Here is a 25,142-nt window from a genome sequence, read left to right as displayed (position 1 = left end):
AACATCGATGAGAGAGAACATCTATCAGCCGCCTCCTGCACACCCCCCACTGGGGATGTGCCCGCAACCCAGGTACATGCCCCCCGACCGGAATCGAACCCGGGACCCTTCAGTCCGCAGGCTGATGCTCTATCCACTGAGCCAAACCGGTTCTGGCAATAAAATATATTTTTAAAAAAATTTCTGAGGGACAAAATTTAAGATGTCTTATATGATAAACACTAATAGACAAGAACTGTCTAAGAGACTACTCATCCCAATTTTAGCAGGATGAGGAGCCTACTGGCACCAGCTCCAGAAGTTCACAGGCTGGTGGCACATAAGGACACAGAATGATTTCAATGCAGAAAAGACATTCATAGGAAAAGATTGAGGAAAAGGTTGTTCCTCTGCCTCGGGAAGGGTCCGGCAAATCTTTGTGGATATGACATTTGAGCCAGCTTTAACAGATGAGCATCCAAGGCATCCAGAACGACAGAAGCAAAGGCAAAGGCCAGAGCTGACTACACCTGAAGTGGAGGGGCTTTGGGGCAGAAAGAGCTGAAAAGAGATAGACTCATTATATTTTAAACTTTCTAGATGCCATTCTCTCTTAAAACAGAATGAACTCTTTACTACTTGCTTAAATTCACAAGCTAAGCAGACCTACTTGTTTTCTGAGAAGCTCTCTAAAGAATAAAGTGTATACATTCAAAAGTGTACTGAGTTGTTTTTTTAAGTACCCTTATGAACAAGAGCACTAACCACTTTCCATACTTTGCATATTTAGTACTCTAAAGTCTGAAACTGTTTTCACTGAGTTTCAAGACAAGATAACCACAATCTCTAAGAAAGAATTGTTTTTAAGTTTCTTATTTCATCCCAAATTCATGCTTACATGGTGATATTACAAAGCAATTGGTTGGAAAGAAAAGGAAAAGATTCATGTTTGTGTGATTTGATTTTCTCAGTACTTTGATGCTTCATGAAAAATACAATACTCTTGACAGATTACAGCTACTACAAAAAATGTTTTTATTTATTTATTTTTAAATATAATATTTATTGATTTCAGAGGGAATGGGAGAGGGAGAGACAGAAACATCAATGATAAAGAATAATCAATCGGCTGCCTCCTGCACACCCCCTACTGGGGATCAAGCCCACAACCCGGGCATGTGCCCTGACCGAGAATCCAACCTGGTTCATAGGTTGATGCTCAACCACTGAGCCACAGTGGCCAGGCAACAAATGTCATTTTTTAAGTCACAACATTCTTACACTAGATGAGGAATTTATGGGAAACAGATTAATACCATTTGCCTCATTCCTGTCATGTATGCTGAAAAGTTCTCTGAAAGACAGCTTTCTAGATATGGGCCACTTTGTCAACACGTGTGTGCTTTGTTCTGAGTGTCATTTCTAACCACAATTCTGAACCACTTTGTGTCTGTGCAATGTGGGGTTCAGGCTCCTTCTGCAGTTAGTCTCTGTGTGGCCCTAATGTCCCACTTTTACAGAGTTCTGAGCACAAATGGTTTCCTAAAGAGTTTAAATACAAACAGCTCAGAAGTATCATCATGAACATAAGTGTATCTCCCACTCTGTCTTCATCTGCATGTGTCACCAGTTGGCAAGGAATATCTCTTTTTTGTCTATACATAGCTTACCAAAAAATGCCTAAGTCTTTGAGGTTACTAAGTAAACCATGTTTTCTATGAATTCAAGAATTAAAAGGGAAAAACAATCAGAAAACTACCAGAAAAAGAAAGGCTATATGACAGTTTTAAGTCTAGAGATCAACCTATTCAAACCTGCTGGGCAAAGAAAGAGTGTTAGTCACATCATCAGTCTGCTAATAAACATCTTTGATTTAGACATGAAGAAAAACATGTTTTAAAAACTTGATATCTACATCACGCCCCCCACTCCCTAGTTGTTAAATGGCAGATCTTCCAACTTAACATAAGAAGGAGGGAAAACATTCCTCCCAAAGGTTTTCCTAATAGGATGGGTACTCTCCCTCCTTCCCTAGTGCCCAGCATTTCAAAATAGAAAAATACAGGTGGTGGGTCTACTTAGTTTTCTCCTTCACAGCTTGATAACAAACACCCGGCCCTCTTTGCATGCTGACCTAGTCAGGCCTACATTTTACCAACTCATGGTTTGGGAAGAGTAAGACCTATTTCAAATTCAGGGCAAAAGTCAACCTTTAATAGGGATACTCTGAGAAGTAAAATATAAAGCTTGAAGCTCTATAAATATACATATAAGCCAAAACCTTGAAATGCCATGTAAGTTAAAAAAAATAAATAAAACTTGTGCTATGTTAAGAATTTTAGACCATCTTAAATGATGAAAATTCTCAAAGGAAAAAAATTCAGAAGCAGCCCCCAATTCTGTTCTCTTGAAGCTCCTTAAGAGATTAAACTCTATGTAGACTGCATACCATTACAAAGAAGTCTAGATGATCTGATTTCATTAAGCCATCATTGGTTTCTGATTTAAAAATGCCTATTGAGAGCTCAATTTAGATACGATTTTAATTTGAGTTTCATCTTAAATCCTACTATGGCACATTTTATAAGACTTCTACATTTTTTCAAAATATATTTTTATTGATTTCAGAGAGGAAGGGAGAGGGGAGAGAGAGAAACATCAACGATGAGAGAGAATCATCCATTGGTTGCCTCTTGCCAACCCAGGCATGTGCCCTGACTGGGGAATTGAACCATAACCTCCTGTTTCCGATGCTCAACCACTGAGCCACGCCAGCCAGGCAAGACTTCCTACCTTTGAAGGTAACATTGGGCTTTATTTACTAAAGGTACCCAGTTCAGCCCGGCCAGTGTGGCTCAGTTGGTTGAGCGTTGTCCTATTCACCAGGTCACCAGTTCAATTCCCCAGTTAGGGAACATGCCCTGGTTACTGGCTCGATCCCCAGTAAGGGGCATGCAGGGGAGCAGCCGATAGATGATGTTTCTCTCTCAACAATGTTTCTATTTCTCTCTCTCTCTCTCTCTCTCTCTCTCCCCCTTCCTCTCTCTAAAATCAATAAATATATTTAAAGGTACCCAGATCAAACTCTGACTTTTAGAGGAGCATAACTTCCACAGATCAAGGGAACGCACCAGGCTATTTTTCACTTCCAGGCACTTGCCTGTACCCATGCAATTCCTCTCCTTAGGATGTCTAGTCATCTACTTACTAACAAGTAGCTCTCTCCATCACCCCTTCCTTTGCTGACCCTCTAAATAGCCCCCTCCTTCCCTGATACAACTGCACTTCACTAAACTTGCTAGTCAATGTGCCTGTGTTTTCCTAGCACCCTATGAGCTCCTATGTCCAGCCAGGTGTCTGACCCTTAGCAAGTTAAATGAATATTTCCATCACCCGCAAAGGTGAGGCTTTTGCTAGCACATACGGCAGCCACATGGAATATAGGTTTGAGTCGTTTGCCTAGTTACCTTGGTATGCTTCAGGAGGCACTGCAAGTCCTTATGGCAAGAACTGAACACCCAGTGTAAGACTACAATGAACTGAGGGAACTCAATAAGAAAAATCAGCCAACCTAGGAACGTGTAGTTCACAGGCCTTGGTCATACACAGCAGCCTGTGACCCCAATGTGAACTGGTTTGATCTTAAGCAGTATTAACTGCCATAGATAGCTGTCCAAACTTGGGTGCCAACCTGGAGAGAAAGTCAGCCTTGATACGATTCTGTAACAACCCATTTATAAGGCGTCTACAATAATCTGATTGCTGATTTCATGCTTACCATCCATGCCCCACAAATAAGGAGACTGAGGCTCAAAGAGTTTAGGCCACTTGCAGTTAGGTCACTTTCCTGAGGTAACAGAGCCAGCAAGTGGTGAAATCTGGATACAGACCGAAGGCTTTCTAACTCTAAAGCTTCTACTGTACACAGGGCCTCCTGTGGTACTTTTACAAAGCAGCGAAGGCAAATAACAGTAAACCATTCTTCGAGAGCACACTCTTGCAGAAGTACCTATCTACTGTCTGCTTCCTTAAGTTCTATACGCATCTCCAGAGCATCCCTCTACAAGCAAGCTTCTGCAGGGAACGCTGTGATAATGCAACAGGAAATCATCCTGTTGGCCACCCTGCCAGAGTTCTGAGTTTGTGAGTACATTAGCTGAGCCCTAGAACTGCCAAGTGCTCCCAACTCTGATAAATCAGCTTTCCAAGGAAAAAGTGGTATTTTCTATGCTCAAATTGGGGCCCAAGAACTCAGACTGGAGGGCTAGGGAACAGGAAGTGAGGAGGGAGCAAGCATCCACTTTCCAAGGACAGCAGAACCCAGAGGTGGGAGCCTAGTCACATGCACAGTTGCATTACTTGTTCACGCCCACTTCCGGCCTGGGCCTTCCTCTTCACCTCCAGAATCAGTACTTGGTGGAAGGTAAGAAGAAGAAAACAGACTAACCAAAAACACTCCTTATAATACCCTGCTTCTCTCCCGGGGAACCTGCACCCCAAATGAGTATCCACCCTCCTCCTGGCTCCCTCACTTACCTAAGAAAAGCACCTATCACATTACTGACCTATGTGAACTAACATCAAATCTGGTCACAACATGGGAAAGTCAAAACAGCACTTCCCCAAACCCAGTGTAAGAGGGAACCCTAGGACAGAAGGAACTCCATGCACCATGAACCTACCAATACATAACAAAGCAATCTATTTGAAATCTCACTTTTCCTATGCCATAAATAACAGCCAAGCACTTCCCTTGTCTGAATTTTTTTTAAGTTTTCAAACAAGGCAGGAAGGGCTTTTAGAGCTGTTTATCTCTGCATAATATGCACTGCCATGAAGAAATGCCACAGGATTCCAAAACACGCTGCCACCAACTTCAAGAAAAGCAAAGCTGAAAGTGCTCCTGACCAGGACCATCCCAGACTCTCTCTAGTTACTCCAAAATTACAGCCACAATCATCCTGGATCAACCAGTGCCAACAGCCAATAATCAACTGGGAAAATGCCATAATTTCTGCCTTGCTATAGAGGGAGGAAACAGAAGCAAGGAGCCCAGTGAGGAAATTCGAAGAGTAGTTTGGTTTCACTTCTAAACACCCAAGAAACTCCACCCCAAGCTTCCAACATCCATGGATATTCCCAAAGAATCTCTATGATATTCTTTCATTCATTCATTTACTTGTCTGCTACTGGGATGTAAACTCCTTGAGAGCCTACTGCATCTGTCCTGCTCAGGTGTCCAGCATGGCTCATGGCAGGCACACACACAAACATTGCTGAATTTTTTTTTTTTAATATATTTTATTGATTTTTTTACAGAGAGGAAGGGACAGAGATAGAGAGCTAGAAACATCGATGAGAGAGAAACATCGATCAGCTGCCTCCTGCACATCTCCCAATGGGGATGTGCCCGCAACCCAGATACATGCCCTTGACCGGAATCGAACCCGGGACCCTTCAGTCCGCAGGCCGACGCTCTATCCACTGAGCCAGGTTTCGGCATGCTGAATTATTTGCTGGCATAAGAAATTACATGAGCCAAAATATTTAACACTTTCTTTTTTAAAAAATATTTCTTTATTGATTTCAGAGAGGAAAGGAGAGGGACAGAGAGATAGAAACATCAATGATGAGAGAGAATCTTTGATTGGCTGCCTCCTGAATAGGTCCCACACTGGGGATTGAGCCCGCAACTGGGCATATGCCCAGACCGGGAATCAAACCCTCATGGCCTCCTGGTTCATAGGTCGACACTCAACTACTGAACCACACCAGCCAGCCTTAACACTTTCTATATTTCAATCCAATTGAAGTTGCACTTTAAAAAAAGGAAAACCTACCTATGACCACATAGGAAAATCTGTGGTAAATATAGCCCTTACTTGAGAGTTCAAACGTCCCTTGTAGGTCAGTTTGAAGGGATAAATTCGTATTAAACAAAGGCAGCCAGGCTGCAGAGAGGATAGAGCCAAGCTTAATACCAAAAATAACACCATCCATTCATTTGGATGGAACGATTTGATACAGTAGTTATTTCCCAGTTCCAAGAGTTCAGCTTCTTTCTTATCATCAAGATCCCACGGGATTTAATGCCCCCTGTGCTGTCTCCAACAGGAAGGAAACCCTGACTTCCCTAGCTATTTCAGTTATATAAATCAACAGTTTATTGTCCAGAGTTAGAAGCTGGGCAATGTTGGGACACACATGCCTTTTAGAGCCGCCCACCAATGGGTAACCATATTACATTACATCTAATAAATGTACCTAGATCAATATCATTTCTAATTATCCAAGGTTTTTATTGCTGTAAGGATCTTTCAATTTTAAAAAAAAGTTTAAAAAACTTCCTGTTAGATAAAAGAGACTTGGTGGTGGCGCCACCATCCACCAGAGTGAAGTCTGTGGCACAAGAGGCACAGCATAATTTCAAAAGGGATAATGATCCCTTTTAAAGTTGTTTACCTTAGTTTGTATATGTTAATAATAATAAACTTTGCTCCTTTCAAATAGAATGTTATAACTGTCCTTTAACGAATTAAGAGAAATTTAAGATTGGTGGATATTTCTTGGACTCAATATAAAGTCACTTTATGTGTATGTGTGAGAAAGACACATGAAGGGAAGGAATGGGGATATTTCAAGCGGGGGAAACACCCCTTTTCCTCAAATTTGGGAGAAGCCCAATGGGGACCTAGCTCAGATTTTCACCCATTATTTCCCCCTGGGTTTTAACTCTCTGGGGTATGTGTCATCTGAACCCACACTAGGAAGTGAAAAAGGCTGGGCCCAACTCATGGCCATGATTTTAGGGCTTTCACTAATTGCTAAGAAAGAATCCTCTAAAAAAACAGACAAAAAAAAACTGTCCTGCCCACCCCAGCCCTCACCCCTACCCCCACAGCTCTCTCTATCCTGGGAGCTCAAGGTGAATTCTGATCTCCTCATGGGCACTAAGCCACACACTGGCCCTCTCAATGTACTATTATTGTGTCGTGTCAAATGCTTTTATACATCTCTTTCCCAGTCTTTTGTCCCCAAATCTGATCCATTACCCTAAAAAAACAGTTCTTATTTCAAGGTTCTAATGTTTAAAAGACCACTCTCCAGGTAACTGCTGCACATCACTCATTCAAGCAGTCCCAAAATATGGATATGATCCTTTAGGTTTATGGTACTCCTACTATCTTTGTCCCACAATTCCTCAAGTTCATTATAATCTATCTTGCCTATGGCCCAATTACAGTAATACATCTTCCTACTTCCCCTTAACTCATAAATTACCCCTGCCCTAGCTGGTTTGGCTCAGTGGATAGAACATCAGCCCGTGGACTGAAGGGTCCCGGGTTTGATTCCGATCCTCAGTTGGGCTACAGGCTCCTCCCAGGCCCAGGCTCTGGTCAGGGCAAGTGCAGGAGGCAATCAATCAATGTGTTTCTCTCACATCCATATTTCTCTCTGTCTTTCCCTCTCTCTTCCACTCTCTCTACAAATCAGTGGAAAAATATCCTTGGGTGAGGATTAAAAAAAAAAAAGATAAGTTACCCCATTTTACAGAGGGAGAAGACAAGGCCAAGGCAAATACAAACGTCTGCCACACAGCAAATCTGCCTCACATCTGCTATCTGAACACATAAAATTTCTACAAAACCCGGGGGGAGAGGGGGAAGGGGCAATGGGTTTTGCAAGGGACATACCAAGTTTCTTTATCTTCAGGCATATTTAGCCTGGCAGAATGTCAAGTGCTTCCTGGCCTGGGAGTGTAGGACAAACCCTAGTCTCCTGAGCACAACAACCAACCTTTACTGCGCACCAACCATGAGTGAGGCACTGTGCTGGCCATGCCCCACTCATTATCTCAGATTCATTCATTCATTCATTCATAGCATTCATACGTCTAGGAAGCACTTCCCATCTGTAAGCATCTTCACACACATTTACAGAGATGTGACCCCTTAAATATTTAGTAACATGCCAATTTTGTGCCATAACTTGTCCAAGGCCACACTACTAGGGAGGACAGACCCAGAATCTGATTCAGGTCCTTCTGACTTCAAAGCTCCCCCTTCCCTAACACCCTATCTTGCTGGTCCTATGGGTTTCATTTAAAATAATAAACGTGTCAGCACTTCTCTGCCCTGTCTCAGGACACCCTAAACCCTGAGCTTCCCACCATCTTTCCCCTGCCTTTCAGGGCAGTACCTACAGCTGACCAGGAAAAGGCAGTAAAAGAGCAACCAGCTCTGTAGCACCTTCTTGCCTGGACTTGACTACTCCAGGAGCAGAGGGCCCAGGAAACTCCAAACACTTCTCCACAGAAGAAAATAGCTCGAGTTGAAACTTGTGTCCACATGGTCCACCGACAGATTTAGAACTCAAATTATAGCCTCCGCAGGAGTCTTCACAAAGAACTCAAATTAAGCAAGACCCAGATGGAAACGAAGAGGAGAGGGACAGCCTTAAGTCAAACTGTAAAGTGAACTGCAGTTATAGCAAAGTCAGAGTGTAGAACTCGTTGAAATGCTAAACCAAACAGGAGTTCAGCCTATATTTCAAAACTCCACTTCAGGAACGGTCTCTCCACTTTTTTAGCCTGAAACCTGTGCATGGACACAAAGTGGTTGCAAGTTACTCAGGTTTCAAACTGAGTTCATTCCCGTCCTTTGGACCATCTCTCAATGCCAGCATTCATCTACTTGGGCTCCAGAGAGTGCTGAGTTTGGCAAAGCAGATAAAATTAGCTACTGGAGTGAACTTGGAATCTAGGGTGGGCCATTAAAAAAAGTACACATGAGATTTGTATAGCCACGTAAAAACTTCCTTTGGCCAACCTGAAGTCATCTAAAACTTAGAGAAATTAAGTCAAAACCCCTGTCCCTTGCCTCTATTCCACCCTTCCTGGATCTAAGGTGACCCATTTCCTGCTTCTTGCCTTGCCTTTCAAATCAGAGTGGCCCACAAACTGAGGAGCCTCTAGAGATCAAGGGGTAAGTCAGAGAGTCTAGGAAGAGAAAATGCAGCTGAAAGACATAAAGGAGCATTTTTTTTTTCCCTGCTACTCCCTACGCAGAGGGAGGACTAAGGCATGGGACAGGAAGTGGATCAGTCCCACAACTTGACAGTGTGATAATGGACAAACAATGTTCCAGTCCTGTCCCTCCTGCCTCTATACGGGCCTGACACCATGGCTCAAAAACAGAGTAACCAAGGTGGTCATCTGGAAACATCGCCTGCTCCCCCCAAATTTAGCAGGTCCTAAGGGACAAGAAAACAGTGATGTGTGTTTTTATTTGTTTTGTTTTTTGCCTCTCTGTCTCCCAATTTCCCTTCCAGCCAAAATCTCTCTGACCTCTGGAACCTAAGGTAAAAGTTCAGAGAAGACCACCCAATCTGGCAAGAAAGAAGAGTGAAGGGAAGGCACATTTCTCCTTCCAGAATGGAGGGAAGTGGGTGCCACAAAGATAAATAAGGGGATCTTGAAGTTTCAAGAAGAAATGAGGAGACAGTTTATCCCTTAAAGAATCAGGAGGGGGAAAAATAAATCTAAAATAAATAAACAAACAACTTTTTTAAAAAAGAGAATCATGAGGGAAACCTCAGGCAAGTAGGAGGGGAACCCTTCTGAATGCAATAGGACCCCCTCAGTGAAGTGAAAAAATTTACCATGTCTCTCATCAGAAAAGACGAATCTTTTTTTTTTTTTTTTTTTTAAATATATTTTATTGATTTTTTACAGAGAGGAAGGGAGAGAGATAGAGAGCCAGAAACATCGATGAGAGAGAAACATCGATCAGCTGCCTCCTGCACATCTCCTACTGGGGATGTGCCCGCAACCCAGGTACATGCCCTTGACCGGAATCGATTCTGAATGCAATAGGACCCCCTCAGTGAAGTGAAAAAATTTACCATGTCTCTCATCAGAAAAGAGGAATCTTAAAAAAGTGGAGACACACTTCAGAGATGTGTGGAGCCCATAGGAATAAGACATATCATATTAGGGGGAGGGGAACCTCTGGAGAAGCCAGTGACCCCCTCCAAACATTATAAGCATAGATTAGTAGGGAACCCAAAAGAAATCGCAAATAATTTTTGAAAAGTTAGTTTTTTGTTTTTGTTTTTGTTTTTCAGAAAACTAAGCATCCAGTCAGATGTATGGGTATTTCAGAGTAATGGAAGACCTCTCAGGAAAATGGAGGAACTCATCAAAAAGCAGAGTATCCTGCCCTGGCCAGTGTGGTTCAGTTGGTTAGAGCAATGTCAGGATATACCAAGGTTGTGGGTTCAATCTCCTGTGAGGGCACATACAAGAAGCAACCAATGAATGCATAAATAAATGGAACAAAAAATCGATGTTCTTCTCTCTCTCTCTCTCTCTCTCTCTCTCTCAAAAAATCAATGTTCTTCAAAAATAAGAAAAAAAAGCAGGGTTCCCATCAAAAGTGGGGATAGCTCAGAAAAGTAGAAAACACCTTCAAGAAGGATTCTGACAGACGCAGGAACAACTCAGATTAGTTCAGGGATGTTTGATAGAAGAAGGAGGTCACCCAAACAAGTGGGGACAGAAAAAAGCAACTCAGATTAGTTCAGGGATGTTTGATAGAAGAAGGAGGTCACCCAAACAAGTGGGGACAGAAAAAAGCAACTCAGGAAAGTAGAGGGAAAGGGGACCTACAAAAAGTGGGAGACACCATAGAAAAGTGGGACAACAGCCTAGAGGCCTGGCTCAGTGGCCGACCTATGAACCAGGAGGTCATGGGTTCAATTCCTGGTAAGGGCACATGCCCAGTTACTGACTCGATCACCAGTGTGGGACTTGCAGGAGGCAGCCGATCAATGATTCTCTCTCATCATTTATGTTTCTATCTCTCTCTCCCTCTCCCTTTCTCTGAAATCAATACAAATATATTAAAAGAAAAAAAGAAAAGAAAAGTGGGACAACAGCTCAGAGAAGCTGAGATCTCCTCAGAAAATCATTGGGGGTTGGGGGGGGCGGTCCATGGAAAAGCCAGGTGGTCTCAGAGAGGTGGGGATCCCCATAGAAGTGGAGGGATCCCTAGAAGCAGGAGTGTCTCCTGGGGGTAGCGGGATCCCTCAGGGAAGCAGAGGATCCCTAGGAAGACAGGTAGTCCCAGAGAGGTGGGGAGCTGCCCTCAGAGAGGCGAGGCCCCTCAGAAAAGTGGAGAGTCCATGAGAGAAGGGGGCTCCCCTCAGAAAAAGGAGTCTATGGGGTCCCTCACAGAGGTGAGGACCCTCAGAGAAGGAGAATCCCTTGGAAAGGCGGGGGATTCCTTCACAGAAGCGAGTCCCCGCAGACAAGAAGGTCCGCACACTGGAGGCGGTCCCCTCGCAGAAGCGGAAGCCCCAGAGAAGCCCCGGGCACCGGAAGCCGGGGACCCGCCACCAGCGGCGCTGGCCCCTCACTCACCGAAGTTGCTCGGCGCCCCCACAGGCGGCTGCTAGGTCCCGGGCGGCCTCGAACTGCGGAGTCGGGTCCAGTCCGCTCGGGTCCCAAAGCGGCAGCTCCCTCAGGTGGGTCCGCGGTGGCGGCAGCGACAGGACGACGGACGGCGGACCGACCGACTGCGCGGGCGACGCGAGGCGCGCTCAGGCGGCGGGGGTGCGCGTGCGCGCGCCGGGGCGCTGACCCCGGGCGGGAGGAGCCGCCGCGCCGCGCTCGGAGCCGCGGCTCGGTCTCGCAGCTCTGTCTCACACTGAAATTGCCCGCTTCGCAGCCCGGCTTCCCCGGTTGCTAGGCAGATTTCGCCTCGCACACTTCCGGGTTGAGACGCGTCTTGCCGAGTGGCGGCGCCGCAGGCCAATGAGGTCCGGGCGGGGCTCCAGGGATCCGCGCCCCACAGAGGGCGTGTCCAGCCTCACGACGGACAGCGACCGGTGGCCAATGAGCGCGCGGGCCGGCTCGCTCTCGGGATTGCGCCGGCGGCCTGGGCGGGCTCAAGGAGGTGGCACAGAGTAACTGACAGGTGGCCTGCCAATGGTAAAGTAGAGCGGGCCTCAGGACCAGTCAGAGTTCTGTTAGGGCGGGGCTTGGGTTTGGGGGCGGGACACCGGGAAGGGCAGGGCCTGGGAGACGCGTCAATCCGTAGCCGGCTCGCTCGGACCCTGGAAGGCGGTTCGACTGGGCTGCGGGGCGGCCAACAACTGACTGGGCAGGGGGTTCCCTGCAGTGCTCAGCAGGGGCGCCCCACCCACAATGCACTGGAGGCAGCCTGGGCCGGCCGGGCAGGCGAGGAACCGGTGGTGGGCGGGGTCGCGTAAGGCGCGCTCTGAGGAGACTGGGCGAGCTGCGGCCCCGCCTTGTTCTCGAGGATGGATTCATTGCCCCGGTGCTCTTTTCTGACCAGACTTGTGGGTCCGACCCGCTTCCGAGGAGAATCTTTGAGGATTCTTGCCCCTGGCCCCTGTTCTGAGGAGAATCTTCGGGATTCTTTGCCTGGCCCCAGTTCTGAGGAGAAGCTTCAAAAATCTTGCCCGTGGCTCCTCTCCTGAACAGAAACTTGGAAGTTCTTGCCCTGCCAGTTTTTCTCAGGAGAATTGCCAGGAGAGGGCTGATTTTGTAGATTCGAAACCCCAGCTCTCTTTTCTAAGAAAACTTGAGGGGCCTCGGGCTCCTGCTCCCTTTACTAACCGGTTTGGCTCAGCGGATAGAGCGTCGGCCTGCGGACTCGAGGGTCCCGGGTTCGATTCCAGTCAAGGACATGTGCCTTGGTTGCGGGCACATACCCAGTGGGGAGTGTGCAGGAGGCAGCTGATGGATGGTTCTCTTTCATCGATGTTTCTAACTCTCTATCCCTCTCCCTTCCTCTCTGTAAAAAATCAATAAAATATATTTTTAAAAAAAGAATTTGTAGAATTCAGGTCCCTAAATTCACTGCCTTTCCCAAGTAGTACATACCCTCTTCTGGGCATTACTGGGGGCCACTGGTCCTCTTCCTCCGTTGTCTGAAGAGCAATGGGGGCTTTCTGCCCCGGGCCTTCCCATCTGAAGATAACGGTAAGTCTCCACCTTGTGGGACCCTCCCCCAAACAGGAGAAATTTGGAACCTCAAGCACCCCTCCTCTAAACAGCAGAATTACAGATCGATGCCTCCTCACTCCTTTTACTAAAGAAATGCCATGAAGTTGTGCTCCCTGAGCTTTTTCTAAGCAGTGTCTTTCAGGAAAGGTTCCATTTTTTCCTAACTATTGTGACCATTTGAATCCTCTTCCCTAGAAAGTTGTGGGGACTTACAGTTCCTTTTTGGGAAAAACTACCCACTTAGCCCTCTTTCCCTTTTTTTGAGGCGAGTTTTTCTGTGCAGCTGTCTACTCTTTCCCAAGGGTCAAATCTGTGGCCCTTCCTGATTCTGTCCCCCGTCTCCCAGTTTCCTCTACTGGGTGGGGCCCTTCCAAGAAGCAGTTTTGCTTTCCACCAACCCCCAGACAAACCAATCAGTTGCTCAGAGCCACGCCTACCAGGTGTTAGAGGCCTTCACCTATGTCTTCTCCGAGTTGGTCTGAACTCCTTGCCTGGTTCCCCCTCACCCCCCGAGAATCCAGCTTCGCCCTTAGTAGGGAACCAACTGTCCATTGAATTGAAGGGGTGAAGAAGTCGGCAATGAAAAAGACCCACAATAGAAAAAAATTTTAAAAATTTTTCAAAAAAAAAAAAAGACCCACAACACTGTGAGGATTTAATATGGCAAACTTTTATCATTCCCCCTTTTTGCACAGAAGTGTGCAAGATACTGAGATACCTGAATTATAGGACAGAACTTGTGAGCCAAGATGAACACAACAAAGGAAAATAGGCCTGTTCGGCAAGGCGGAATGTTACACTAAAGAGATACCAAGAAAATGTAGGAATGGAGAGGAGGAAATGATTAAGTGAGATAATGAATGTGAAAGGGCTTTGTAAACCATGAAGCAGTGTATTCGTGTGGAAAGGATTATTGTTATTGTTACAAGTGGGCTGACATTCCTACAAGGAAAGTAAAGAATAAAATCTGAGAGATACAGGGATGGGAGGTTGGCAGGGAGCCCTGTGAGGCCTGCCTCCCTGAGTGAGTTGAGCCTAGAGCCAGTGGCAAGACTGACAAGAGTCCTTGGCTAGGGAAGGACGTTACTGGAAACATGAAGGCAGCATGTTTCCGAAGCACCTTGTTTGCACCTGTGGTGTAGCATCACATTCTGCAAGTGTCTGAGACAGTCTGCGTGGACAATAAACACTTGACCTTTGGTGGCTGACAGAGCTGGGGTCAAACCCACGTCTGCCACTCTCTAGCTGGGCCAGTAACTTTCCTCAACCATATCAGAGGTAAGAATACCCATCTCCAAAGGTTGCAATAAGGGTGGTGAGCTCAAAGTGCATTGCACCATGCCTGGTGCACAGAAGGCCTCAGGAGCTTCTCCTTTCATTCCAGTCACTAACCAGGATGCTTTCTGAGAACATGAATCCAGCCTTATTCATTTAAGTAATACCTCAGTGCTTGTATAGTTACTGAATTGAACTGGGATCAAAGAGCAGCTCATTGTCCAACCCCTTCATTTTATACATGAGAAACTGAGAAGTCCAGAGGGCAAGGTGACTGGTTCCTATCCCACTGCTGAAACTTTATGGCTGGATCCTAAGCTTGCATTATCTTAATCTCACTTTGAACCTATGTGCAGGAAAGGGGCAAAGGGGGACCTGTGCCCTTGAGTCCTTGTGCAAAGCAGAGCCTTGTTGAGAACCTAACTCTCCCTGTGTCTTATCTCTCAGGCAAGTTGTGGGAAGGTTCTGGAAATAGGCCTAATAGAGCCTCCAAACTCAAGAGAAAAGGACAAGTGGGGGCCCTGGCCCAGGTCAGGACCATCTAAATTAACTTTGTCAAAGGGAAATTGCAAATGAATTGAGGTTATTTCAGGGTTATCCTGTATAATTTCCAGACTGATCCCTGGAAATGTCAGGACCTATAACTAACTACATCTTACCTTTTTATTTTATTTTTTTAAATATATTTTATTGATTTTTTACAGAGAGGAAGGGAGAGGGAGAAGGAGAGGGAAAGGGACTTAGAAACATCAATGAGAGAGAAACATCGATCAGCTGCCTCCTGCACACTCCCTACTGGGGATGTGCCCCCAACCAAGGTACATGCCCTTGACCAGAATTGAACCTGGGACCTTTGAGTCCACAGGCTTATGCTCTATCCACTGAGCCAAACCAGTTAGGGCCTTACCTTTTTATTTTAGGAATGCACAGAATTTCTTTGATTCTCTAGAGAAGGGTATGACCTAGAGGCAGAGATGTTGGATTAAGGTATGTTCATGAAGTCTGGAATCCTAAGCATAAGCAAGTGTCTCATTTGGCTGGAAAATTTTATCCTCAAAGAATCTAAGGCAGGCCCTGGCTGGTTTTGCTCAGTGGATAGAGCATCAGCCTGTGGACTTAAGGGTCCTGGGTTGATTCCCGTCAAGGGCACATGCCCAGGTTGCGGGCTTGATCCCCAGTGGGGGATGTGCAGGAGGCAGCCGATCGATGTTTCTCTCTCATTATTGATGTTTCTCTCTCCCTCTTCCTCTCTGGAATCAATAAAAATTAAAAAAAAAAAAAAGAATCCAAGGCAGGCCGGTCGGCATAGCTCAGTGGTTGAGCATTGACCTATGAACCAGGAGGTCATGGTTCGATTCCAGGTGAGGGCACATACCTGGGTTAAAGGCTCAGTCCCCAGTGGGGGGCATGTAGGAGGCAGCTGATTAATGATTCTCTCTCATCATTTATGTTTCTCTCTCTCCCTCTCCCTTCTTCTCTGAAATCAATAAAAATATATTAAAAAATAAAAAGAATCCAAGGCAAATGAGCATTTGTCAGGGCAAGTGAAAAGCCCCACCAAAATGGATGACATGAGCACAGCTTCTGACATAAAAAACATGACCCACACCAAGGATGGGCTTTCCTTTCCACAGTGGTAGCAGCGATTGCATCTCTCTGCACAAGGTGTGTCCCTTCATGGGTCTGAGAAATCATGTGGGCAAACTGGCTAAGTGACATTCACAATCAAATAGGAAAACGGGCGCTGAGCCAGGTGACTGACTACACAGGCAGCAAGGAAGGCAGGGCCTAAATGGTAGAAAAATGAGGGCATGATGGGTGCCAACCTGCAGAGACCTCCTGTTGGTGTTGTAGTCTTGGACAAGGAAGAGTGCCCACTGACAATGAAATGAAAAGCTAGTTAATAACAGGGAAGGGTACTAAGCACAAAGTTAAAGCCCTCTGGTGTCACTCAGTGACTGTGGCAGTTCAAGTGCACATAGCAAAGTGCCCCCTCCATCATTGCCTCCTAAGATTCTTGGACTAGCCCTAGCCTGTTGCTCAGTGGTTAGAGTGTTGGCCTGCAGACTGAAGGGCCATGGGTTCAATTCCAGTCAAGGGCACATACCTTGGTTGCAGATTCAATCCCTGGCCCAGGTCAGGGGCGTGTGTAGGAGGCAGCCAGTCAGTGTGTCTCTCTCACATTGCTGTTTCTCTCTGTCTCTCCCCTTCCCTCCCACTCTCTCTAAGAAAAATCAATGGAAAAAAAATATCCTTGGGTGAGGATTAACAAAAATAAATAAAGATTCTCGGGCTACATAATTCATTTGGGTTGAAATGGCCTTGGTTCTCTCAGGAAAAGGGTAGTAAAAAGTCAGAGTCTGTTTCTATGTTGAGGCCTCCAGGCTCCCTACCTTTGCCTGCCACCCAGACTGGGCCAGGCTTGTCCTTGCTGCTGCTTGGCCTCTAACACATCTGTTCACCAAAGCTCTGGTCCTCTTTATGATAATTTTCTCCTGGATTGCTACTGAAGCATAGACAAGAGAGGCAGGAGAGAGAGACTTGCCCCCAGACATATAGAAAGTATAGAATACTGTTTAGTCAGCACAGATTCTCCCTTCTTCCTCCCCTGTGGGTGAGCATTGGGCTGGCACTGGGTGGTGGCAGGGTGAGCACTGAGAGGGTAGGCCTGGAGTGAAAGAAAATACCTAGTGCCTCCATTTTATTTATTCTTTTGGACAAGTAACCTTTAGAGAGTTTATTCATTCATTTCTATAGTTGGTATCTGAAGGTTCCCCATCCCCTCACCCACAGGCAGCTGCTGTCACTAGTCTCTCTCTCTTGCATGTCTCTCCAGAGTGGTTCTGTTCCACACACAGAGGCCCACTTTGATTTTGTGCATACCTGGGGGCACAGTATGCAGGCTCTGATTTTTTATTTTCATTTTATTTATTTTTTATTTTTTTTAATATATTTTATTGATTTTCTACAGAGAGGAAGGGAGAGGGATAGAGAGTTAGAAACATTGATGAGAGAGAAACATCGATCAGCTGCCTCCTGCACACTCCCTACTGGGGATGTGCCCGCAACCAAAGTACATGCCCTTGACCGGAATCGAACCTGGGACCCTTGAGTCCGCAGGCCGATGCTCTATCCACTGAGCCAAACCGGTCAGGGCTTATTTTGTTTTTATTGATTTCAGAGAGGAAGGGAAAGGGAGAGAGAGAGAGAGAAACATCAATGATGGGAGAGAATCATTGATTGGCTGCCTCCTGCACTCCCTCTACCGCAGATGGAGCCCACACTCAGGGCATGTGTCCTTGCCCAGAATCAAACCTTCAGTCTGCAGGCCAATGCTCTATCCACTGAGCCAAATTGGCTAGGGCTGCTCTGATATTTTAAATGGAAAGCAAGTGTTCTGATAGGGGAATCCTTACTACGGGTGGGGGCAACACCCTCAATCAGTGACTCAGGACTGTCCTTTGGGATTTGGTTCCAGTCTCTAGACCAGTGATGGCGAACCTATGACACTCATTTTTTTGGTTGATTCTTCTTTGTTAAATGGTATTTAAATATATAAAATAAATATCAAAAATATAAATCTTTGTTTTACTATGGTTGCAAATATCAAAAAATTTCTATATGTGACACGGCACCAGAGTTAAGTTAGGGTTTTTCAAAATGCTGACACGCCGAGCTCAAGAGGTTCGCCATCACTGCTCTAGACTATTCCTGAGAACTGAGCATCTGCAGCCCCACGTTGTGGTCCACCCTTCCTTGGGGCCTAAAAAGGAGAAAGGTCCTAGGATCCTTGGGGCAGGGCTATTTCCACATGTCAAGGGTTATGAAAGGCCATCACCTTTGCCCACATCTAGAGACTAACTGGCCCTACCCAGTTTGGCCCAGTGGATAGAACATGGGCCTACAGACAGGAGGGTCTTGAGTTTGATTCCGGTCAAGGGCAAATACCTTGGTTGCAAGCTTCTCCTCAGCCCAGGCCCTGGTCAGGACGTGTGCAGGAGGCAGCCGATTGATGTGTTCCTCTCACATCGAGATACTTCTCTCTTTCCCTCTCTCTTCCACTCTCTCTAAAAATCAATGGAAAAATATCCTTGGGTGAGGACTAAAAAAAGAAAAAAATTAGAAATTAACTGATCTTCTTATTAGTGCAGGAGTCACTAGGACCCTCTCGTCTGGAAACCTTTCCTTTGCTCCAGGTGAGAGCCAGGAGGTTGCAGCTTAGTTGCAGGTTGGGTGCAAAGGCCCAGGTTCCCCTTTTGGAACTGTCACCCATGGCTATTCAGAGGCCTGTGTTACATCCTGGATGCTGTGGTAAACAAGTCAAGGGGGGCCGGCTGGTGTGGCTCAGTGGTTGAGCATCGACCTATGAACCAGAAGGTCATGGTTTGATTCTCGGTCAGGGCACATGGGCCCAGGTTGCAGGCTCAATCCCCAGAAGGGGGCGTGCTGGAGGCAACCAATCGATAATGTTTCTCATTGATGTTTCTATCTTTCTCTCTATATTTTTTAAAAAGTCAAGGTTGGGGGACAGGCTGCCGGGAGAGTGAACAAGGTGATTTCAACTAATGATGATGAAGAAGAGTAGCCTCAGGGCATGACACTGACCAAGAGACCTCCAGCCAGGGACAGATATTGGAGGTTTGTGAACAGGTAGATTTGAGGAGAGACCTGAATCTTAGCAAGGACTCAGCCTGGGGAAAAGGAGACAGCTGATACTACATTCCTGAGGTGGCTGTGAGCACAGAGCCAACTGACATAGGGGCCTGGGAGGAGGTGGGATTTTATTCTGAGGGGAAGAAGAGGTAAGTGTGCTGCAAAATTCTGTGAGCTCCGTTTTCCCTGAGTCTTGTTTGGACTCAGTAATCTTCCAGCTCTCTGATTTCATTCCTACGTTCCTTTATTCAATGTTTTTCAGCCCCTAGGGGTGGCTAGACTTAGCAAATGAAAGCACAGGGCACCCAGTTAGATTTGAAATACTCCTTTAGTGTAAGTATATCTCAGAGTGTCAGAGCTTCTTCCATGTGCTGAGCCCCTGCTAAGAGTCAGCCTGGGTTTGAATAATCCACTTCACAGGACCCCACAGCCTGGTGCCTTTGGAGGAATTGGCCAAATGTGGAAATCAGAGTCTAGTGAGGCTTGGGAGAGAGAGATGAACCAGCTTCAAAAATCTACTTTGGCCCCACATTGTGACCTTGAGCTGGTGATTTCTTTGGGCGCCCCAATTCTTGTTAGATGCTCGCACTGCATTGATAAAAATGCCTTTGGCATCCCCCACATCAAAGATGTGTGTCATGTTGTGTGGACATAGAGCCAGACTTGGCTTCTGGTCTTTTTCACGGGAGTTAAGAGCAGGATGGGAGTATGTTCAGCACTTATGCCCCCCTGCCCCCATCCTCACTGGCTGTGAGCACCAGATAAGGTGTAAAGTTTGGAAGATTCTGGAGAGAGATGATGTGGCCATGGGCCACTGGTCCTGTCACAGGGGCTGAGCTGACACAGCCATGGGCTCTGTCTTTGTGAAAAGTTCACCCTATCCCTGCACTCCACAGCCACGCCAAACCTGGGTGTGGCCTGGGCCATTCCCAAATATAGCCAGGAAGGGACAAATGATCCCTGAAAAATAATCTGCTGAAGTCAAGGCTTTCAGCCTGAGGAGAACTAGATGCTGAGAGAGAAACAGATCCTGTGAAAGAGGGATTTGGGTGTGGCCCAGCTGGGACTTCCCTCTGTCCCAGCCAGAGGACAGAGGAACTTTCCGGAGGCAGGAAAACTTCCTCTGGAGATGAAGTCCCCTTTCCTGGGGATGAGGTGGCTCAGGAAACAGCATGGTGGCTGCTGGTCAGGGGGTTATGGGCACTCAGATTGGGCATCTGGCTCTGAGGCATCTGGTTTGTAGTTGGGGCCAAGTTGAGCCACTGCCCTGACCAATGTCAGAAACGCCCTGGTCTCTGGGTACCTGCTATTGAATTCCATGTTATAGGTGGGTCAGCGACCCTGTCTTTGTCAATATCACTATCTGACCCATGCCTCTGCCACCATTCAGTCCTACATAGTGCTGGCAGCCCCAGGCTCAGATAGTTGGCCTTGAAGAAGTGGGCACAGCATTCCTCAGAAACCCATCTTGGTGGCCATGTAGCAGATGTTTGAAACATCCAGGTCTGCAGCCTGGCCAGGGGAGGTTTCCTCTCTGTCCTGTCACCACATCGCCCACACGCCCCTTGGTTACCCCTCCTTACAGTGCTCACTCCTTTTTGAGGCCCATTGTCAGGCTCCTGGTAGAATGTCCACTCCCTGAGGGCAGGGGCTTTGATGTGGTTCCTGCCCTGTCCTTAGCACTCTCTCGGTGCCAGATGAGTATTTGGCGAGTAAATGAGGAAATGGTGTAGCCCTGACACCAGGAGAACCCTAGAACCTGCATCTCCCACCCCAAGAGTTACAGGTGAGGAACTGAGAGGCCCTGAGTGCAGGTCATCCCACATCCCTGCAGATAAAGACAGTCTGGTCACAGTGAGGTCTGACCATGTCCTGCCCTCCCTCCCTGGTGCGGACACTGCATGGACTGCCGGCACCCCCTGGTGGCCACGCCTGGAGCAGGCCAGGTCGCTGACAGCAACTGGTGAAACAAGCAGAGGAAGATAGTGTGGGAGATACACTTCCGGTTCACCATGACACTTGTGAGCAGTTTTGTACTTAACCCTTGAGGGAGCATTTGCGCTCAGAACTGTAGTAGCAGGACCTCTTCAGGGCCACACAGACACTCGCTTTGGACAGAGCACACCTAACTGCAGGTGGAGTCTGAACTCCACATTGCACAGACACTGAGTGTAGGGATAGGGGTTAGAAATGACACTTAGAACAAAGCTAACACACAACTGACAAAGTGGCACATCTCCAGAGAGCTGTGTGGCTGAGAGCTTTTCAGCATACAGGACAGGGATGGGGCAAAGGGGCACTGACCTGTTTTCCACAAGTTAAAAAGGTCATGTTTTTAAAAGTGACATTCGTTGTAGTAGCCATAGTATTGTTCATGAAGCATCACTGTAACAGTCCCTTTAACTATTTTCTGGTCCTTGAAAAAAGTGTTAAAAATATCAAAGTACTGAGGAAATCAAATTCATATAGAAACAAATCATTTCCTTTCCTCTCCAAACCAATTGTACTATAATCTTACCATGTAAGCATGAATTTGGGTGAAATAAACATTTAAATTTGTCAGCAATCCTCCTCCTCCTCTCTGCCTCCCTGGGGACCATTGCAGCCCCCTACTAGCGGGTGGGTGGATGGGGATGCATAGTAGGGCTTCCAGGGCCATCAGGATCCAGCTCCCTTGTCCCAGATGGGGTGGGCATCCCACCCTCTCACTCCAGCAGCACCTCTTCTCCCGTGACCAGTCCAAACTCTGAGCTAACTGGGGTTGTGTCGGGAGAAAAGGCTGGTGAAGTTCAAATCAAGGAAGTGATGTCAGATGTTAAACAGACTGGACCACAGAGGCAGGACTACCTGCCTTTCCCTGAATAGCTTTCTTTGTGGGGAAATATAAACCCAAAGCTCAAAGAGGCCAAAGGATGAAGCCAATACATATCATGAACATTGTCTTTATTTTTTTTCTCTTTTTCATGGACATTTTCAATTTCCAGACCCCCTGGAGCCTATCAGCCCAGGGTGTGAGTGAGGTCCCGGCTCCCTTGCAAAACAGCAAGGTCCTGGTGGTACTTCTGGAGGGAGCCTGGCTACCGTGGCTGGGTGTGCTGATGCGGCTCGGACAGTTGTCCACGTGGCATCTGCTGAACCTGCCTGGAGTTGCGCCATGTGCTCTTTCCTGGGCTTCCTCATGGACCCGCCCACCATTTGCCAGGCGTTGGCCAGGGTGTTCCAGGTGATGCTGAGCAGCTACAGGGAGAGTACCCCTGACAGGGGACAGGTGGGAGGGAGCACAGAATGTTCTCTGACTATTCAGGAAATAGACTGGACGACATCCAGGTAGGAGATATGACTGGGGCTAAGGGAGGGGTGTCAGAGATGGCCACGAATGGGCAGGGTAACCAGCAGATTTCTGAGGACTGGGGTTTGTAGGTGTCAAAGACGAATAATGATCCCCGTCCCAGCCATTTGATGCTCTGCTAGCTGCTCTGGCTACCTCCTGGCCTCTGTGAGGCCCACTCCTGTCCTCCTCCCAGTCCCATGGCCACCTCCTGTCATCCACTTCCCAAGTCTGTCCTGCAGATACCAAGGACCTCTCTGAACAGTGTCCCTTTGTGCTGACCAGTCCTGCCAGAAAGAACCTGTTTGGAATTTCTAGAGGTTCCCAAAACTCTGCGACCACAGCAGCTATTCCTTGTTCACCAACATCTGGTATTTTGTGGAAACTTCTCTGGCAACTACTGGTTAATTGGAAGAGGTCCTGCTTCCTCAGCAGCATTCCAGGGCACTGTCCTGCTGCCCCCACCTGAGCCCAACTGCTTGGCCACAATAGGCAGGTTTCTTGGCATGTGGGCCTATCCTGTCTGGTTCCTTCTCACCATCCTCTTGCATCTCCTGCCTCAGGACCTTCCCTGAATGTCATCCTGATGGCTTCTGCCTGAGTTCCTCACACACATCCCCCACGTGTATGAGCAATGGGGGTCCAGACTTAGTCATGCTTCTGTCAGCAGACCTGGCTGGCAACAGGCTCTATGATGTTGTCTGCGAGGCCTGCTTGGAGACATGAGGTGGTCACTAGGAATCTTCTTACCAACACATCTTCTCAGGTGCTGGGTTCCTGAAACTACATGGACAATGGGAGTGAGATGACTTTGGAGGCTCTCTATGGGGAAGTCACTCACTTCCATGTGTTGGTGAGGTTCCCAGGTCCCTAGCTGGCCAGGGCCAAGGTGACTTCTTGTGTCAAGGATCACTTCTTGTAACAGCAGCCATCTCAGGACCAGCCTGCCGGTTCCACTATGGGCTTATGGCAATGTTCTGGTTGACTGAGCTCAGGACACACTTTCTGCATAGGGGTTGTGAGGCTTACAGGGAGGAAATGACATCCAGCCGACAGGGAGAGCCTACCCCAAGTGAAGAAGGTGCCTGAGCCAGGTTGGCAGGGTCGGGGCAGAGGCAGCCAGATCTCAATGGTGGGGATGGCAGGGTTACTGTGCTGGGGTGAATCACCCACACATCCACTGGCCAGCAGTTTGGCCCCAGGACCATGGCCCAAAGGAGTCCTCAGATGTGCCCCCGGGAGCAAGCAGTTGAGGCCACCTGGGCACCACCTCAGAGTGCAGGAATGACTGGAGGGCTTCACTGCAGCAGAGGTGGCAGCTCAGCACCATCCCTGCAAGTTAAAATCATGGCACAGCCCTGGCTGGATGGCTCAGTTGCTTGGAGAATCCTTCCATGCACCAAAAGGTTGCAGGTTCAATTCCCAGTCAGGACACATATCTAGGTTGCGGGTTTGATCCCCTGTCAATCAATGTTTCTCTCTCTCTTTCTCAAATCAGTAAACAAAACATATCCTTTGCTGAGGATTGGAAAAAACAAACAAACATGGCACAACCCAAGAGAATCGAAAACACTTGTTTAAACAAAAATGTACAGCACACCCACAGCAGCACTACTCACATTTGCCACAAGAGGGAAGTAGCCAAACACCCATTGATAGATGAAAGATGAACAAAATGTCCACCCACACAAGGAATATTACTCAGTCATAAAAAGGAATGAAGCGCTGATTCACTGCAATGTGGATAAACCTAGAAAATTTGCTAAATGAGGGAAGCCAAACACAAAAGGCCAACTGTTATATGATCCTACTTATTTTTTATTTATTTTTAAGATATATATATATATATATATATATATATATATATATATATTTAAAATATATTTTATTAATTTCTTACAGAGAGGAAGGGGGAGGGATAGAGAGTTAGAAACATCGATGAGAGAGAAACATCGATCAGCTGCCTCTAGCACACCCCCTACTGGGGATGTGCCCGCAACCAAGGTACATGCCCTTAACCAGAATCGAACCTGGGACCCTTGAGTCTGCAGGCCGACGCTCTATCCACTGAGCCAAACCGATTAGGGCAAGAAATATATTTTTTATTGATATTAGAGAGGAAGGGAGAGGAAGAGATGGAAACATCAATGATAGAGAATCATTGATCGGCTGCCTCCTGTATGCCCCCTACGGGGGGTGGAGCCTGTAACCTGGGCATGTGCCCTTGACTGGAATCGAACCTGGGACCCCTCAGTCCACAGGCGGATGTTTTATCCACTGAGCCAAACCAGCTAGGGCTATATGATCCCATTTATATGAAATGCTCAGAACAGGCAAATCCATAGACAGCAGATTAGTGGTTATCAAGGGTGGGAGAGGGAATGGGGAGTGACTGCTAATGGGATCAAGGGTCTCTTTTTTTCAGGTGATGGAAAAGTTCTAGAATTAGAAAGAGGTACTGGTTGTACAACATTGTGAATATTTAATACCACTGAATTGTGAACATTAAATGGCTAATTTTGTGTCCTTTACATAAAAACACCTGGAAAGAACTCCCCAGGAAAATGGAGGCTGGTCAAGGTGTGTGAAAAAGTCTGTGTTGAGGGCCATGGAAGAACAGACAGTGCTTCAGGAGGCCTTGCCTGGGATGTCTCAGGGTTTCCCTCCCCTCAAGACAGGGCTGGACCAGTGGAACATCATCATCAGAGGGGAAGATTCAGGTTTCCACCAGTCCTCCAGTCCAGTATGGGCTCTGCACCCTCACACCTGGTTGGTTAATATAAGTCCCTAGAGCACTGCTGGCTGGGTAGGGCAGGCAAAAGCTTGTCCGGTGGTGCAGGATTAGGGCAGAAGGCAGGACAAGGACACAGTGAG

General features: G+C 47.0%; 1 protein-coding gene across 6 annotated transcripts in view; it reads right to left on the bottom strand.

The window, feature by feature from the left end:
• GATAD2A (GATA zinc finger domain containing 2A) overlaps positions 1 to 11,729 on the bottom strand; it is a 107,173-nt gene extending 95,444 nt beyond the window's left edge. For 2 of the 6 annotated variants that reach the window (XM_014465851.2, XM_014465847.2), the window contains exon 1: positions 11,402 to 11,568. The gene's annotated coding sequence lies outside the window, so the exon portion shown is untranslated. Of the gene's footprint in view, positions 1 to 11,401 lie in introns of all 6 variants that reach the window. The other 4 variants (XM_006100409.3, XM_023764012.1, XM_014465849.2 and 1 more) reach the window with 4 other exon arrangements.
• Positions 11,730 to 25,142: the final 13,413 nt, after the last annotated feature.

Source organism: Myotis lucifugus, unplaced genomic scaffold, assembly GCF_000147115.1.
Source record: "Myotis lucifugus unplaced genomic scaffold, Myoluc2.0 scaffold_311, whole genome shotgun sequence".
In the NCBI taxonomy this organism is placed as follows: domain Eukaryota; kingdom Metazoa; phylum Chordata; class Mammalia; order Chiroptera; family Vespertilionidae; genus Myotis; species Myotis lucifugus.
Note: the sequence above shows the minus strand (reverse complement) of the source record. Positions and strands in the feature narration are given on the sequence as shown.